The sequence below is a fragment of the Marmota flaviventris genome, chromosome 16, assembly GCF_047511675.1.
Source record: "Marmota flaviventris isolate mMarFla1 chromosome 16, mMarFla1.hap1, whole genome shotgun sequence".
In the NCBI taxonomy this organism is placed as follows: domain Eukaryota; kingdom Metazoa; phylum Chordata; class Mammalia; order Rodentia; family Sciuridae; genus Marmota; species Marmota flaviventris.
The window spans coordinates 68,989,364-69,003,791 of NC_092513.1; the positions used below are offsets into that span (position 1 = coordinate 68,989,364).

The 14,428-nt window shown below is 50.8% G+C and overlaps 1 protein-coding gene across 6 annotated transcripts in view; it reads left to right on the plus strand.

Moving 5' to 3' along the window:
• Ldlrad4 (low density lipoprotein receptor class A domain containing 4) overlaps window positions 1-14,428 on the plus strand; it is a 366,677-nt gene that overhangs the window by 342,715 nt on the left and 9,534 nt on the right. The window lies entirely within an intron of this gene.

Here is a 14,428-nt window from a genome sequence, read left to right on the forward strand (position 1 = left end):
TGGAAAGGGTCTTCTGTTTCATTTGGAGCTGTGTTCCCAAGAAGCCCTCTTCAAAACTCATGGGCACCTGGGGCAGGGGACACTGGCTGGCTGACCAGCAGGGCCTCCCTCTCTGGAAACTGGAAAGGTGATTTAGTGACTTTTGGGGCCTTCCAGTCTTTCCACTGGGCAGCAAGTGAAGTCAGTCACTAGCTAGTGAATGGTGTCCCCAGAAGTCTTCATCCTGGAGCTCCATCCTGTCAGCAGGCATCTGGAAGCTGTGCCCCGAGAGCTGGGTTCGGGCACAGAGCTGGGCCCGTGCAGGGGCAGCCCACACAACAAGGCCTTTGATTCCTGAGCTCGGTGCTCTCCTTCCATTTCTCTGAGTGACCCAGAGCTGGGTGCTGCCCTCAAGGCTGGTATATTCCCTCTCAATGAATTGCAATAGTGGGTCCCCACATAGCCTGGCAGGAGGCTCCGCTTAATGCCTCATAAAACTGAGGTGCATTTCAACCATGACCAGGGTGCGTGGGTTCCCAACCTCAGCCCTGTGTCCTGGCTGGGACTGTCAGCCTAGCTTAGGGTTCCACCAAAGGGAAGAGCGCCAACTAGGGAGAAGCAAACCCTCCTCTGTCCTACACACACACACACACACACACACACACACACACACTCGAGTCCCTGTTACTCCGCCCCTGACAGTCCCTCACAGAAGCCCTCTCCCAGAGGAGGTGTGCCCTCCCCCTCCAGGCCTCCTGTCCCCTAACTGCCTATTTCTCCCTGGTTATTTTTAAGAATGGCCAATACCCTTCCTCCAGTATCAGGACAGCAGTTGGTTAGTTCACACTAGTGATTCTCAACCAGGGGTGGTTTCACCTCCCTGGGGACATTGGACAGTAATGCTAGGCCAGGTTGTCACAACTGGGGATTGCGGTTCTATAGGGAAGATCTAAATATTCTGCAGTGGCCAGGGAGGCCCCACCCAAGGGGTCCCTGAAGTGAATAGTGCTGTGTCTGCCCCGCAGGTTGCCCAGGCGCCGTGCTGATGGATGAGGGTGTACAGCGGAGGGCTGGGCTGGGGCCCTGCCTTGGGAATGATTGGTCCAGGCACTCCCCAAACACCTACCAGAGCCTGGAGGACACCTCCCCATCATCCCTGCAGGGTCCACCCGCCATTGTCTCGGTCTTCCTAGGGGACGCTGGGGATCTTGCCAGCCACTTGAGCTTGTGGGTGGGCTGTGTGTCAGGAAGTAGCTGGGACTGGCCCAACACCTGTTGCCTCCTCTACCCTGGTGCCCAGGCCTAGTTGGCAGTTTTCAAGTTGCCCTTCCAGGTTGCTTTCTCGGCACCCCAAAGTGCTGGCCTGTGTCCACCACCCTCCCTGGAGGAGCTAGCAGGAGCTGGACAGGGGCATGGCTGGGCTGTCACAGCAAGGCAGGAAGGGCTCTGCTCCCACTGACCACATGTGGGCGGGCCTCCCAGGCTGCCCCTCGGGTGTTCCAGTCTGTGCCCCTTGGGGCAGGTGACTGGTGAGGACGTGGGTATGTGCAGTGTGCTCTGTCCACAGCCCTGGGAGCTGCTGCAGCCCTCCCTGTCAGTGGGCTTCTAAGTCCTAGGGCTTTCCTCCCTTGAGTCCTGTGGAGCAGGTGGCTCCAGAGCCCTGCTGGCAGGCAGCCTGTGGGTGCAGGGCGCCCCTGCAGGCCTCTCTGTGGGGACCGGCTCATCATTGCCTTGCAGCGAACACCTCATATCTGCGGGCTTTGGCCCTTGTGAGTTCTCATGAGCACATAGGTAAATATTTGTTTAAATATTTGTTTAAAACTGGTTGCAGAAACCTCACTACCCCCTTCTCATTAATGGGCTTCCCACTTTGACCAAAACGCCAGACTGAGGTTGATAAAATAGACCTCAGTCGCCCTGAGGGTCCTTGGTGCTGGGGAGAGTCAGTGGCTCTCTGTGGACCCTTCCTGTAGGGGCACCCAACATGGCTCGGCTTCACAGGGACCATGCGGTTGCCACAGAACAGACACTCTGCCCCTGACTCAGAGACCCTGCTTTCTTAATGGGCACCTCCTGCCCTTGTCCCTTGTCTGCATCCATGTGTGTAAGAGGAAGGACCACAGAGGGCATCTGTGTTCCCCAGGGCCACTCAGCCTTCACCCCCAGTGTCTGTGACACGTGTGTTCCAGGGAAGCCTGAGGACGGTTGATCCTGGCCCTGAATTTGGTTGAAGCAGCCATTTCTGAGTGAAAATGAAAAATAGCCACCTAGGCTCAAATTAAATTGCAAGAAAAGTAAAAGCTTCAGTGAGGCCAACCACAGCGAGCGGGTTCGTGATCTGCATCTCCAGTCCTTCCTGAGGCAGCCCTGAGAGACCTGGCCCTGGGAGACAGCGGGTGGGCAGAGGTGGCTGGGACTTTCACTAAGTTTGGACACATGCAGTTATAGATTCTCAGCCATTTTTGACCTAAAATCCAGCGATTTCAATTATGCCTGGCATTTCTTCCTTATCAGCTTCTGCAGGAATTAAATCAGGTGTGAAAATCCAGCTCCCTGGGCCTCCCCAAGGAGACCCTTCTTTAGGCCAATTCTGTAGGAGACACAGGCCCACAGGAGGAAGGAGGACATTTCTTCTGTCCCCCAGGCTGTTGGACAGGAAGACCAGGACTTTGTGGTTGTTCCCTCTGTTGATGCAGAAACTTGTGTTCCTCAGATCCAAAGTGCCCTGCAGGGGGCAGGTTGACACCCAAAGACGGCCCCTGCAGGATCTGCAGAGATGGCCTGGAACGTGGCCAGCGCATGTCCTTTCCCCCCCAAGAGAATTCTGACAAAACCAGAATCAACTTTTTTAAAAATTGGGAGATGTGACATAAAAATCGGAATTGGCATCTTCTCCACTTCTCAGTGAAACCGTCACTGAGAAGCCAGGCCTCTGCTTGCCTGTGGCTGTACCCTGTTGCTCTCTGTGGATCCTCAGAGCTGGGGGACTGTCACTGTCACTAGCGTAATAGTCATGTTTTTAAGAAAATACTCGGTGGCACCTAGGCCTCAGCCACAGGATAAAAGCTAAAATAGAAAAGACCACTGGTTTCCAGAAAAATGGAGGAGAATGTTCTTGTGGAAGTGAAAACCATTCTTCCTAGTTTAGGGGTACAAACGTTGGGGGGTCAACAGGATGCAGAGTGTCCTGCGCCTGGCCCGACATGGTCACCTGTGGCCCCCACAGCCCCCCACCTCTGTGGCTAGAGCCTGTGGCTGAGAGGGAAGAGGGGGCAGTGGATGATTTGTCTTTGCACATCTGCAGCTCAGCCTTGGGAGCAGGGGTGGCCAGAGGAGGCAGTTGCCGGTGTGTGGCTAGTGGCCAGAACACCTCTGTGCTCAGGAACCTGCCATGCTAGGCTCAGAACTCACTGTGGGAGGGACCTCCCCAGGGTCGCTGGATGTGGCGGCTGCCTTTTTTGGCCTAGTCCACACTCCTTCCAGATCTTCCCTAAACAGATGCTCCATGGGTGTGTGAGAGGCCTGCAGGCCAAGTCCTGGGGTCCAGCAAGGGGGACAGAGAATGGAGGGCCGCACCTCTGCTCTTGCTGACTGAAGTGTGCCTTTTCTCATCTTTACCTGCTTCAGACTTTAGAAAAGAATTTATAAAATGATAGAAATTAATTATTTTCAGTAAAGTTAAAATAAATGAACTAAATGTCCACTTAATGATGTAGTTGTCACAGCCCCACTTGTGACGTCCTAGACTACAGAAGAGTGCTGTCTGCGGGGTGAAGAGGTGGCAGGGCAGTTTCCCCGTTAGGGAGACAGGTTCTGGTGGCACCTTGAGACCAGATGTGTCTGATATCAACCTCCAGGGACCATTCTCCATTTCTGAGTGCCAGGTGGACGGCCCGGGCAGCTCGGTGCCTGGCTGGACGCTCCCAGCATGAGCCTCTGATGGCCAGCCACACTGTTTCTCTTCAGGCCTGAGTGAGGGCGTTTGTGTGGTCAAGCATAGGCGATAGATGACCATGACAGCACATTGAGAAGGTCTCCGTCAAGTTGGAGGAACGGGAGGCCAAGGTGGTAGGTGGAAGTGGGTAGAATGCTGGACCTTCACCATTGCCCAGCGGATTCTCATTGGAACAGAAGCAGGTAGACTTGCTAATGGCCAAGTGTGTCTCTAAAGCCACGTGAGGAGCTCCGATGTCTACTGATGTCACCACTCTCAGAGCACTGTGGGGAGTACCACAAGAGCCTGCGGGTCCCCCAGATCTGAGGATCCTTAGATCTTCCTTCTCCCTGTTTTGTCCACCGAGGATAGACGTGAGCTTTGGTACAGCCCACAGTCCAGTTAGGGTAAGTCGTGTAGCAATGTCAGTGATGAAGCTAAGTGTCATCTGGTGGTACTAAGCCAAGTGAGACTCAGGAAGATGGATGTCCAAGTCACAAAATGATGCTCTAGAAGGATTGACCCCCAGCAAACTGATGCTGCTCTGGGAGGGGGTGTGGACCAAGGGTCCCTGGGCTGTGCAGCTACGACTTTCATGGTGAAGACGCATGCATATATTGCTTTAATATATATATATATATATATATATATATATATATATATATATATATATATATATTCTTTGTGTGTGTGGTGCTGAGGATCAAACCCAGGGCTTGCACATGCTAAGCATGTGTTCTACTGCTGAGCCACACCCTCAGCTCAAATGCGCCCCTTTTACAATTAGAAAAATGCTCATAGGAACAGGTGCTGAAAGCAAATCCAGCAAAGTCCTGACACTGGTAGACCCCAGAGTAACTCATTTGATCTTGGTTTGTGCTGCAGAAAAAGAAGCCAATGTAATATTTTTAAATAAAATTTAAGAAAAAATTTACACAAAAACTTACGGTAACCTTTTAAATATCTAGGCCAGTAGCATTTATAATCTAATGGTAAAGTTCATTTTTTTACTTAGTTGGTGTGGTTTTGTTCTGAAAACAAAATACAAATTTCTCCCAGTGATTCTATTTCTGGGTGCCCTGGCTGGGGGGACTCCACAGGACTGGGTCCTGGCTGCATATTAATCCCCTGCCAGTCCTGTGGCTGCTGGGTGAAGCACTCACCCCTGTACCTGGCCTCCCTCTCTCAAGGTAACAGGTGAGGACCGGCACCAGGTGCTGCCTGGCTCTAGGTTGGCAGTGTGACCCCACCTTTCCCTGCTACTCTGAGCCCCCGACTTCCAGCTGCCTTCTCTTGCGGTCTAATTGCTCCACCACCACCAGGCTGCCAGAGGCACCTTGTAGCTTCTTTTCCTCCCTAAGCTATTGTATTATTCTAGAAATAGAAAGGATTCCCTTTCTTTTCTTCCCAACAGAGCTTCCTGGATGATTTGTCTTTTCTCTAAAGGGACATGCCCTAGATTGAGCAGAGTTAGGAGGGAATCGTTGAGTCTCAGGAAGAAGTCTGATGATGGATTCCCGGGAAGGAACAGTCTGTGAGCACAGGGTGCCAGCTAGAGGTCTTGGCTTTCCACCTGAGCTGTTACCGCCACCTAGAGTTGGAAAGCACAGAGCCAGGGAAGCATTTGGCTGGCGGAGGGGTGGAAGGGGAGAAGGTGTGCTGGGCATCCAGAGACGGGATCTGCCTCTTAAGGTAAATTCTTACCCTGCAATAAGGGGGGTAGATCTGCAAGTCTAGGAGGCCCTGGGGTTCATTGACTCAGTGGGAGGAACCCTCGAATAGAAGCCCAAACATGCAGAAGCCAGCCTTGCTTTGCCACAAATGGTCCCTGTCACCTACAGCAAGTAGTAGACCTTATTTGAAACTCAGTTCCCTTCCATCTAAAATGAGGGATAAGTGGTTTAGATCAGAGGATTTCAAACTGGTCTTGACCATGAAGAATAGTAAGAAATATATTTTACACAATTGCCAAGCCTCATCTACTCAACCATGTTTCGCCAAATAAAACCTTCAAATGGAGTACACAGATCGTGTCTAGTCTGTTCCATTGTTTTGGAAACTGGCTGTGACTGACTAAAATTGATTTTCCAGTTTTCTAAGAGACTAAAAAACACAGTTTGATAAAGTACCATAGCAGGCATTCTCCACAGTGTTTCCAGATCCCAGATCCAATGACTCGTGTCATCCCTGCACATGGAAAGGAACATATCTCTGAAAGCATAAGCCCAGGGAAGTCCAGGGCCTGGGGATAGCCGCATACATGGTCACAGTGCACATGGACCTAAGGCAGGAGGCTGTGCCATGTCGTGACCACAGGCCACTCTTCTCTTGTATAAAACGTGGTACACTTGGGTGAAAAGTGACCCAGGAGATACAGAAATGAAGAGGATTACAGGAGAAGACCATGAACCACTGTATGCAAATGAACGGATACTGCAGTGAAATGGATGAGTTCCTAGAAGCACCTAGAAACACCGTGCCAAACTGCTCATGAAGACATAGGAGATCTGAATAGATCTTTAACTAGTAAGGAGATTGAACAGTAATTAAAGGCCTCTCAATAAAGAAAAGCCCTGGACCAGTCGGCTTCACTGGTGAATTCTACCAGACAATTAAAGAATTGACACCAGTCCTTTTAGACCCTTCCTAACTCATTCTGTGAGGTCAAGAAAGTCAGATGAAGACACACAGGCACACAAAGAAAACCATAATCCTGTATCCCTTGATTATTGATGCAGAAATCATCAATGAAATACTAGCAAATGAGATTCAGTAACACATTAAAGGTAGTATTTAAGCTGAGTATAGTGTGCATGTCTTCTGTGATCCCAGATACTTGGGAGGCTAAGGCAAGAGGATCACAAATATGAGGTCAGCCTGGACATTTAATGAGACCCTGTCTCAAACTTCTTAAAAAATTTTATTTTTAAAGTGTTTGGAATGTAACTTAATAGTAGAGTGCTTGCCTAGCACGCACAAGGCCTTGGGTTCCATCACCAGTACTGGGAGTAGAAAAGTAGGATTTATCTCTGGAATGCAAGGATGGTTCAACATACAAAAACCAATTAATGTTATATAGCACATTAACAGAAAGAAGGGGAGGAAAACTCATGGTTCTCTCTCTCTCTCTCTCTCTCTCTCTCTCTCTCTCTCTCTCTCTCTCTCTCTCTCTCTCCTCTCTTCTAATACAGAAGTATTTGATAAAATTCAACAGTCTTTCATGATAAAAACACACAAAGTTGGATAGAAGGAAAGTAACCCAACATCATCAGGTCCATCTATGAAAAAACCAAGCTGACATCATACTCAGTAGTAAAAGGCTGAAAACTTTTGCTCTATGATTAGGAACAAGACAAGGCTGCCTGCTTTTACCATTTTAAACATAATATTTATTAGAAATCCTAGCCAGGGGCTGGGCACTGTGGCACACACCTGTAATCCCAGCAGTTTAGGGGACTGAGGCAGGAGGATCAAGAGTTCAAAGCCAGCCTCAGCAAAAGCTAGGTGCTAAGCAACTCAGTGAGACCCTGTCTCTAAGTAAAATACAAAATAGGACTGGGGAGGTGGCTCAGTGGTTGAGTGCCCCTGAGTTCAATCCCTGGTACAAAAAAAAAAAAAAAAGTCCTAGCCAGGGCAGTTAGAAAAAATAATAAAGTAAAGGTATTCTAAATGAAAAGGAAGAATAATATCTCTTCTAGTAGATGGCCTAGTCTTATGTGTAGAAAACCTGGACACACACAGGCACACCAACACACACACACACACACGGAGATAATAAATGAATTCAACCAAGTAGTAGGATACAAAATCAATGTGTGCAGGTGTATTTCTTTATATTAACAATGGACAATCTATAATAAGTAAATTAAGAAAAGGATTCAGTTTACAATACCATCAGAAATATTAAAATGTGGACTGGGGAAGTAGCTCCATAATAGAGTGCTTGTCTAGCATGCATGAGGTCCTGGATTTGATCCCAGCACAACAAAAAGCAATAAACAAAAAATTATTAAAAATGCTTAGAAATAAAATTAACAGAGGGGGCTAAAGACTATAAACTGAACGAAATAAAAAAGACACAGATAAATGAGAAAACATCCCATATTCATGGATTGGATCTCTCTTTTTGGTGGTGGTACTGTCAGTTAAGCCCAGGGATGTTCTACTACTGAGCTACATCTCCAGCTTTTTTCTGGGTGTTGTCGTTATTATTGGTGTTTTAGTTTTGAAACAGGGTCTTCCTAAGTTTCCTGGACTGGTTTGGAACTTGCCATCCTTCTACCCCCATCTCCTAAGTAGCTGGGTGTACAGGTGTGCACCGCTGCACCTGGCTGTGGATTGGACCTTTTCTGGGGGAGGTAGGGGGTAATCAGGGTTTGAACTCAGGGGCACTCAACCACTGAGCCACCTCCCCAGCCCTATTTTGTATTTTATGTAGATACAGGGTCTCACTGGGTTGGTGGCACCTCGCCATCGCTGAGGATGGCTTTAAACTTGCAATCCTCCTACCTCAGCCTCCTGAGCCTCTGGGATGACAGGTGTATGTCACCGCACCTGGCTACATTGGACCTTAATATTGTTAAGATGTCAGTATTACCCAAAGCAATCTACAACTCAGTGATGCCTTTTGAAGGAATAAAAAAATCTACTCTAAAATTCATATGTTATCTCTAAACCCTGAATAATCAAAATAATTCTGAAAAAGAAAAAGTTGGAGGTCTTACAATTCCTGGTTTAAAAACGTGCTACAGAGCAGTAGTGTGGTCCTGGTATAAAGACAGACATGGACCAGTGGAATAGAGTAGAACCTCACATACATGGTCAAGTGGTTTTTTGAGACGGGTGCCAAGGTCACTCAGTGGGGAAAGGGCAGTCTTTTCAGAACTGGTGCTGGGGAAGCCGGGTATCCACATGCCAAAGAATGATGTTGATACCTTCAAGCATACATAAAAATTGACTCAAAATGGATCAAAATCTAACCCTAAGAGCTAAAACTAAAGTCTGCCTTAGCCTGGAGTCTGTGACCGAGCACCATGGAAGGGTTGGCTTTGAAGAGTAGACATGTATTTCCCGAAGCTCTGGAGGCTGGAGGTCAGAGGTCACAGTGTAGTATATCCGGGTCCTGGGGACGCCCCCGGGGTTACAGACTGTGGACTTCTCCTGCATCCTCAGTGATGGGGAGGGCTTGCCAGCTCTCTGGCCTCTTCTTACCAGGCCACTAGGCCCACCCACGGGGACCCCCACCCTCCCATCCTAATCACCTCCCAAAGACTCCACCTCCAAATAGCATCACATTGATAGTACTTCCCTCCTGCCACCCCCAAAATATGTCAAGTGGAAACAAACCAGACATTGTGCTCCAGATCTGGAAATGACACGTCTTGATTAAGGCATAATGAAGATGATCCTTTGCAAGATCAGGGGCTTTTTTCTCTTTATGTGGCTGTTTAGTGGGGGGTTTCCCTATTGGAATGGCTTCTCGCAGGCCATCCAGAAGGAAGGAAATAAGGACCCAGCTCCTCCAATGTAAAGATGTGTTGAACTCACATCTTCAGCCTCATCATCTGAGGCTGCCCTGGGCCTCTTTCCACAGATGCAGAGAGAAATTATGCTCACTCAGGAGAGCCTTCTTTTCTGTTCTCCTTCTCCCCTCCTCCTTCTTATGAACCCAGGGGTATTCTACCTTTGAACTACATCTCTAGCTGTTTTTGTTTTGCTTGAGATAGCGTCTCACTGAGTTGCAAGGCTGGCCTCAAACTTGAGATCCTCCTGCCTCAGCCTCCAGAGTCACTGAGATTACAGACCTAAGCCATAGTCAAGCCTTTTGATGAACAGCCAGGCTTAGAAGTGGTCCAGGACTTGAGTCCTCATGTCTGTGCTCCCCAGGGCTGCTCACTGAGGCAAGTTCTAGAGTCAAGCCAGAGGGGCCAGAGATCTGGACTTCATGATTCCATGTGTGCTTAGCATAGAAGACAGATACACACACACACACACACACACACACACACACACACACATGCACGGTTGTAGATAGTGTGTATCTTTTGTAGTAATGTATGGGACCTATATCCATAAAGGTACTGTCACTGTCTCTCTGTGTCACAGACACATGTCCTTGTGCTTTCTGTGGATGTAGGCTGGGACATTGTCACAGGAAAGCCTCTCCCTTGGCATGTTCACTGCCATCTGGGCTTTGCCCACAGAATGCCTAGAAGAAAAATATTCTCATCTTCCTCAGAGACAGTCAAGCCTGAGTGACCGTGTGGTCTCATTAAGCAGAAGGATGAATAACCACGGATTCCTTCATAATGAAGATATCATTGCGGAAGAGCATCCAGGGGAAAATCAAGCTCATCACAGACTTGAATGCTATAAAATCACTTTATTTCCCCCTGTCCACTGCCGAGGTTTACAATTGTGGCAACTTCCTCTGGGGCAGCTACTTGCCAGACTGGACCAATGTGTCCAGAGTTCAGATGTCCTCCTGCAACCACTGGCTTTTGTTCTGTGACATCCGAGGATTTGGCATCCAGGAGTCTTGGTGGGCAGCCTTAAGGAGAAGAGCCTGAAGAGCCGCTGCTGGGGCCATGTGTGGCTAGCTCCCTGCCTGAGGAGAAGCTAGCTCCTGGAGAGCTCTAGAGGGAGCAGTGAGCAGCCCTCTCTCCGCCTTCCTGTTCAAAACACCACCTTTGGAATATTTGAAAATAATAAGAACAATTTAAGGAGCTTGCTATTTTAAAAGGCATGTCTTCAGAGAGGGAACAGGAAACGATCCCCTCTAATTGTGCATAAAAACAGCTGGTAACCACCGCCTGTGATGGGCACAGCAGCCATTTACTGAGTATCACACCAAGGCGCTCGTGCAGGGATTTTCATATATGGTTTTTGAGCCTCTTGACAGGCTCCTTCCACAAATAAGGAAACCAAGGCTTGGAGAAGCCAAGAGCTCACAGACAGGAAGCTGGGGGCCAGGAGTCTGTCTTCCTGTGCCCCCTCTGCACCTGGGCCCAACATTGTTATCACCCATCTGGGTAACGTGAAATTGCCCTCGGACAACTGGTGGTTACCTTGTCTGTTAATGCCTTTGTTCCAGGGGGAATATTAGAGAATCAGGAATGTGCTTGTTTGCAGGGCACTGCACATAGGAGGGCACCCTGAGACCCAGCTGGAGCCCCTCGCCCCAGGACTGGGTGCCCCCTTGTAAGCTTCCTGGAGCAGGTGTCCTGCCCAGACACACGATGCACAGCTCAAGGAGCCAGTGCAGAGACTGTGTAAGACGTGAGCCATTTGAGAATAGTGCCCCTTAGCGAACAGACCAGAGTTGATTCAAAGTGATCCCAGAGGAGGGTCCCTCCGACCCACTCACATTCTGGAATGCTCCCTGAAGTGGAATGAGGGGTCAGGGTGCCAGCAGGAGCCCTGGGAGTTGTAGAGAGCACTTGCCTGTTTCCCAGCTGCCCCCACCCCAAGGAAGGTGCAGCAGGAACACCTGGCGGGCTTGCGCGACCTGGTCTCAGGTGCCGCCTTGTGAGGGATCCAGATCCTCGGCAAGGACGTCCCTAGTAGTGGTGTAAGGAAGTAGCATGGATCAGACGTGTCCTGCTTCCCTTCCTTAGCAGGTGTCCTGTGAGGAATGAGCCTGCAAAAGAGGGGAGGCATTGACACCTCTGTGAGATGCGTGGTGACATTCCGTTCTTGTCGAATTCTGTGAACTCCTCAAGCTACTGTGGGGCATCGACGGGAGGGGAGCCGCGCAGCCCAGCCAGAGCGCCCACCTTCCTCCTTCAGATCCCTGCTGGCTCCCTGAGGAGTGCCAAGGAGTGCGGCCATTCCAGCAGGTGCCAGCTGTGGAGGGAAGCCCTTCTCCCTGGCATTTGGAGATGAAGAAACCAAGGTGACTGGACAAGGGGACCACATCGTCGTATCCAGCAATCCTCGGTTTCTCAACTGGTGCGAGGCCCTCGGGACACGGGGCACAGGGCCAGGTCACTCCTTGACCATTCAGAGCGAGGTTCTCCCCGCAAGAAGGGTGAGCACAACCCGCAGCTCCACCAACCACCCTAGGGTGACTTTGCCCATGGAGCATGTGACCACTGTGAGGGAGTGAGCAGAGACTGGAGTGAGCACCAGGTGACGATCGGGGTGGGGGGATCCAGCTCTGGTCGCTCTCAGGTCTGGGTTCTGTGCCCAGTGGCATTGGGCCCAGGAGTGGAGTGACAGCTTCTCTGACTGTTGGCCCATTGTGGTCGCCACGGCAGGTCTCTGTGCCACAGGGTGAAAGGGCTGGGAAGGAGTTCTGCGAGAGCAAGTGAACAGGCAGAGGGCCATTGTCAGCAAGCAGTTAAGTAAATTCTGAGTTATGTAGTTGCTAAAATAGAAGCGATGGAATCGTTTTTTTTCGATCTTGCCTCAGTGAAGCTGGGGACAGCGCTGGTGGAGGGTGGCGCCTGGGCCTGCTGCAGAGGAAGACTTGGCCGGAGCCGAAGATGCTCCTGCTCAGCTTCCAGCTGGGAAAGCCTTCGAAATCAGAAAACTGCTTAAGTATTAGGGGGATGGGATGATGGAGGCACTTCCTCCCATTGGAGATTTTAATGTCACTTTTGTATTATTCCTGCAAAAACAAGAGCTAGGCAGGAGGAGTTCCGCCCATCAGGTCACCCCTGCCCGCAGACGTGCAGTGACATTCCGGAGAGGAGGGGCCTGAATGCCTCTTCCCTTGTAGTCCCCCTCCTCCTGCTCCAGGATCTGCTCTCTGGCTTTAGGGACCTCAGGGCAGGACACTTGTTTTCTCCCAAGCTAGCAAGTGTGTAAGGAAGAGCTATGCACTTGCTTTGAGCAACAGGAGCAGACGGGACACTGATACTGGCATGTGTGGGACACATGTTTGCCCTGGCCCTCTCCCTACCTGGCCATGGTGGCCTGGTCAAAGCAGCCGTGGGGAGGTACATCATGAGACATGGCTGGGAGATGGCAGGCCACAGCCATGCCAGCCCCTTGCACCCCTCTTCTAGTCTCAGGAACTCTGAGGGACCAGGTGACAAGCGAGGGCTCTGGTGGTTTCCCCATAGCTGGCCAGAGCCTCTCCTGCGAGCCGCAGAGCCAGGCTCTGGGTGCCGTGTGGGAAGAGGGGCCCACTGTGGGTCGGGCTCACACACCTTCCCGTGCGCAAATATTCTGCTGAGGCTCTCCCGGGAGAGAGCAGGCTTTCGCCAAGTTTAAGAAGGAATTGGTTGCTTGTGTAGCAATTTAAATTCACTGCACATTACCATGCGTCAAGCGCAGGGCTCCTGCTTTTTAAATGTTGCTCCCAGAGCTCCTTCCAGAAGACCCCAGGGCAGGACGAGTCCCTGTGGATTGGCTTACCTATGATGGCCGTTGTAGGGAAAAACATGCACATGTCTGTGTAATTTTTTTAAGTTCACATTTAGAGGAAAAGATGAAGCAAGCATGACAAGACACAACAGCTGCCAGTTCTGGGGACTGTGAGTTTCCTAAAGAGAAGGAAGGTCGTCACTGTCAGGGAAACTGTGGCAGCTGCAGAGACAGGAAGAGAAGCAGGCTGGGCCTCCCCTGGCGGGACAAAGGAGGCAGCCCTGGGATCCCCTGTGACCATCAGGGCCCTGGCTGGGGGCAGGGAAGGAGAGCTCTCCGGAGGTGAACACAGGACTGGCTTCGGGGCTGAGGGCTGGCCACATGGCAGAGCAAGGACTTGGGGAGGAGCCAGCGAACTCCGCAGACAGGAGACTTGGAAGCTCCAGGCCTGGTGGCTGTGGGAAGGGCCGGGGCAATGCTAGTGAGAGGGAGGTCTGGACAGGGTCCCCAGACTCCGCAGTGGCAGCAGAGTGCAGGTAAGGCTCCCACAAGAAGCAGGGAGGTGACCAGGGAGATTGCTCTGGAATAGTGGGACGGGGGAGGGAGCTCGTGCCAGGGGGCTCAGTGCAAGCCAGTGCCCAGGTGACCTGGAGCCCTTGTGGACCTTTGCTGGTTCTGCCAATGTCTAGGGCGATGAAGCCACTGGGGATGAGGACTGTCATTTTGAGACAACAGAAGCCTCGATTTTGGGGACTCCTGGTAGCCTTGTTTCTGGCCATCAGAGGGTACCAAGTTTCACTCTGCCCTGTGTGCCATTGACTGGTCCGTTAGAGTACAACACTGAGGTCCCTGGAAAAGAAGAGCTCTGGGAGGAGCAGTGACAGTGGCCGATAGGCAGGTTGGCAGTGGGAGTCCCAGACACTTCAGGAGGACTCTGCAAGCTGTTTTCAGCACCAGAGTCACCACCGCAATCTGGAATCCAGTGCCGTCTTTGACAGGGGTGGGGTGGGGGAGCAGGAGCTGAGGGCTGGCGCCGGCCACTTCACTGAAAGGTCGCCACTTGATTCAAGTTTGGTCCCTCACCTGTCACCACGCCAGAGCTGTCATGGTCCATTACGTAACTTTATAGTCAGACCCTTAAGCCCACACTTCCTCTAAACACAGCTGGGTTGGTTTGTATTTTTGCTGCTGATTCCGAATGGC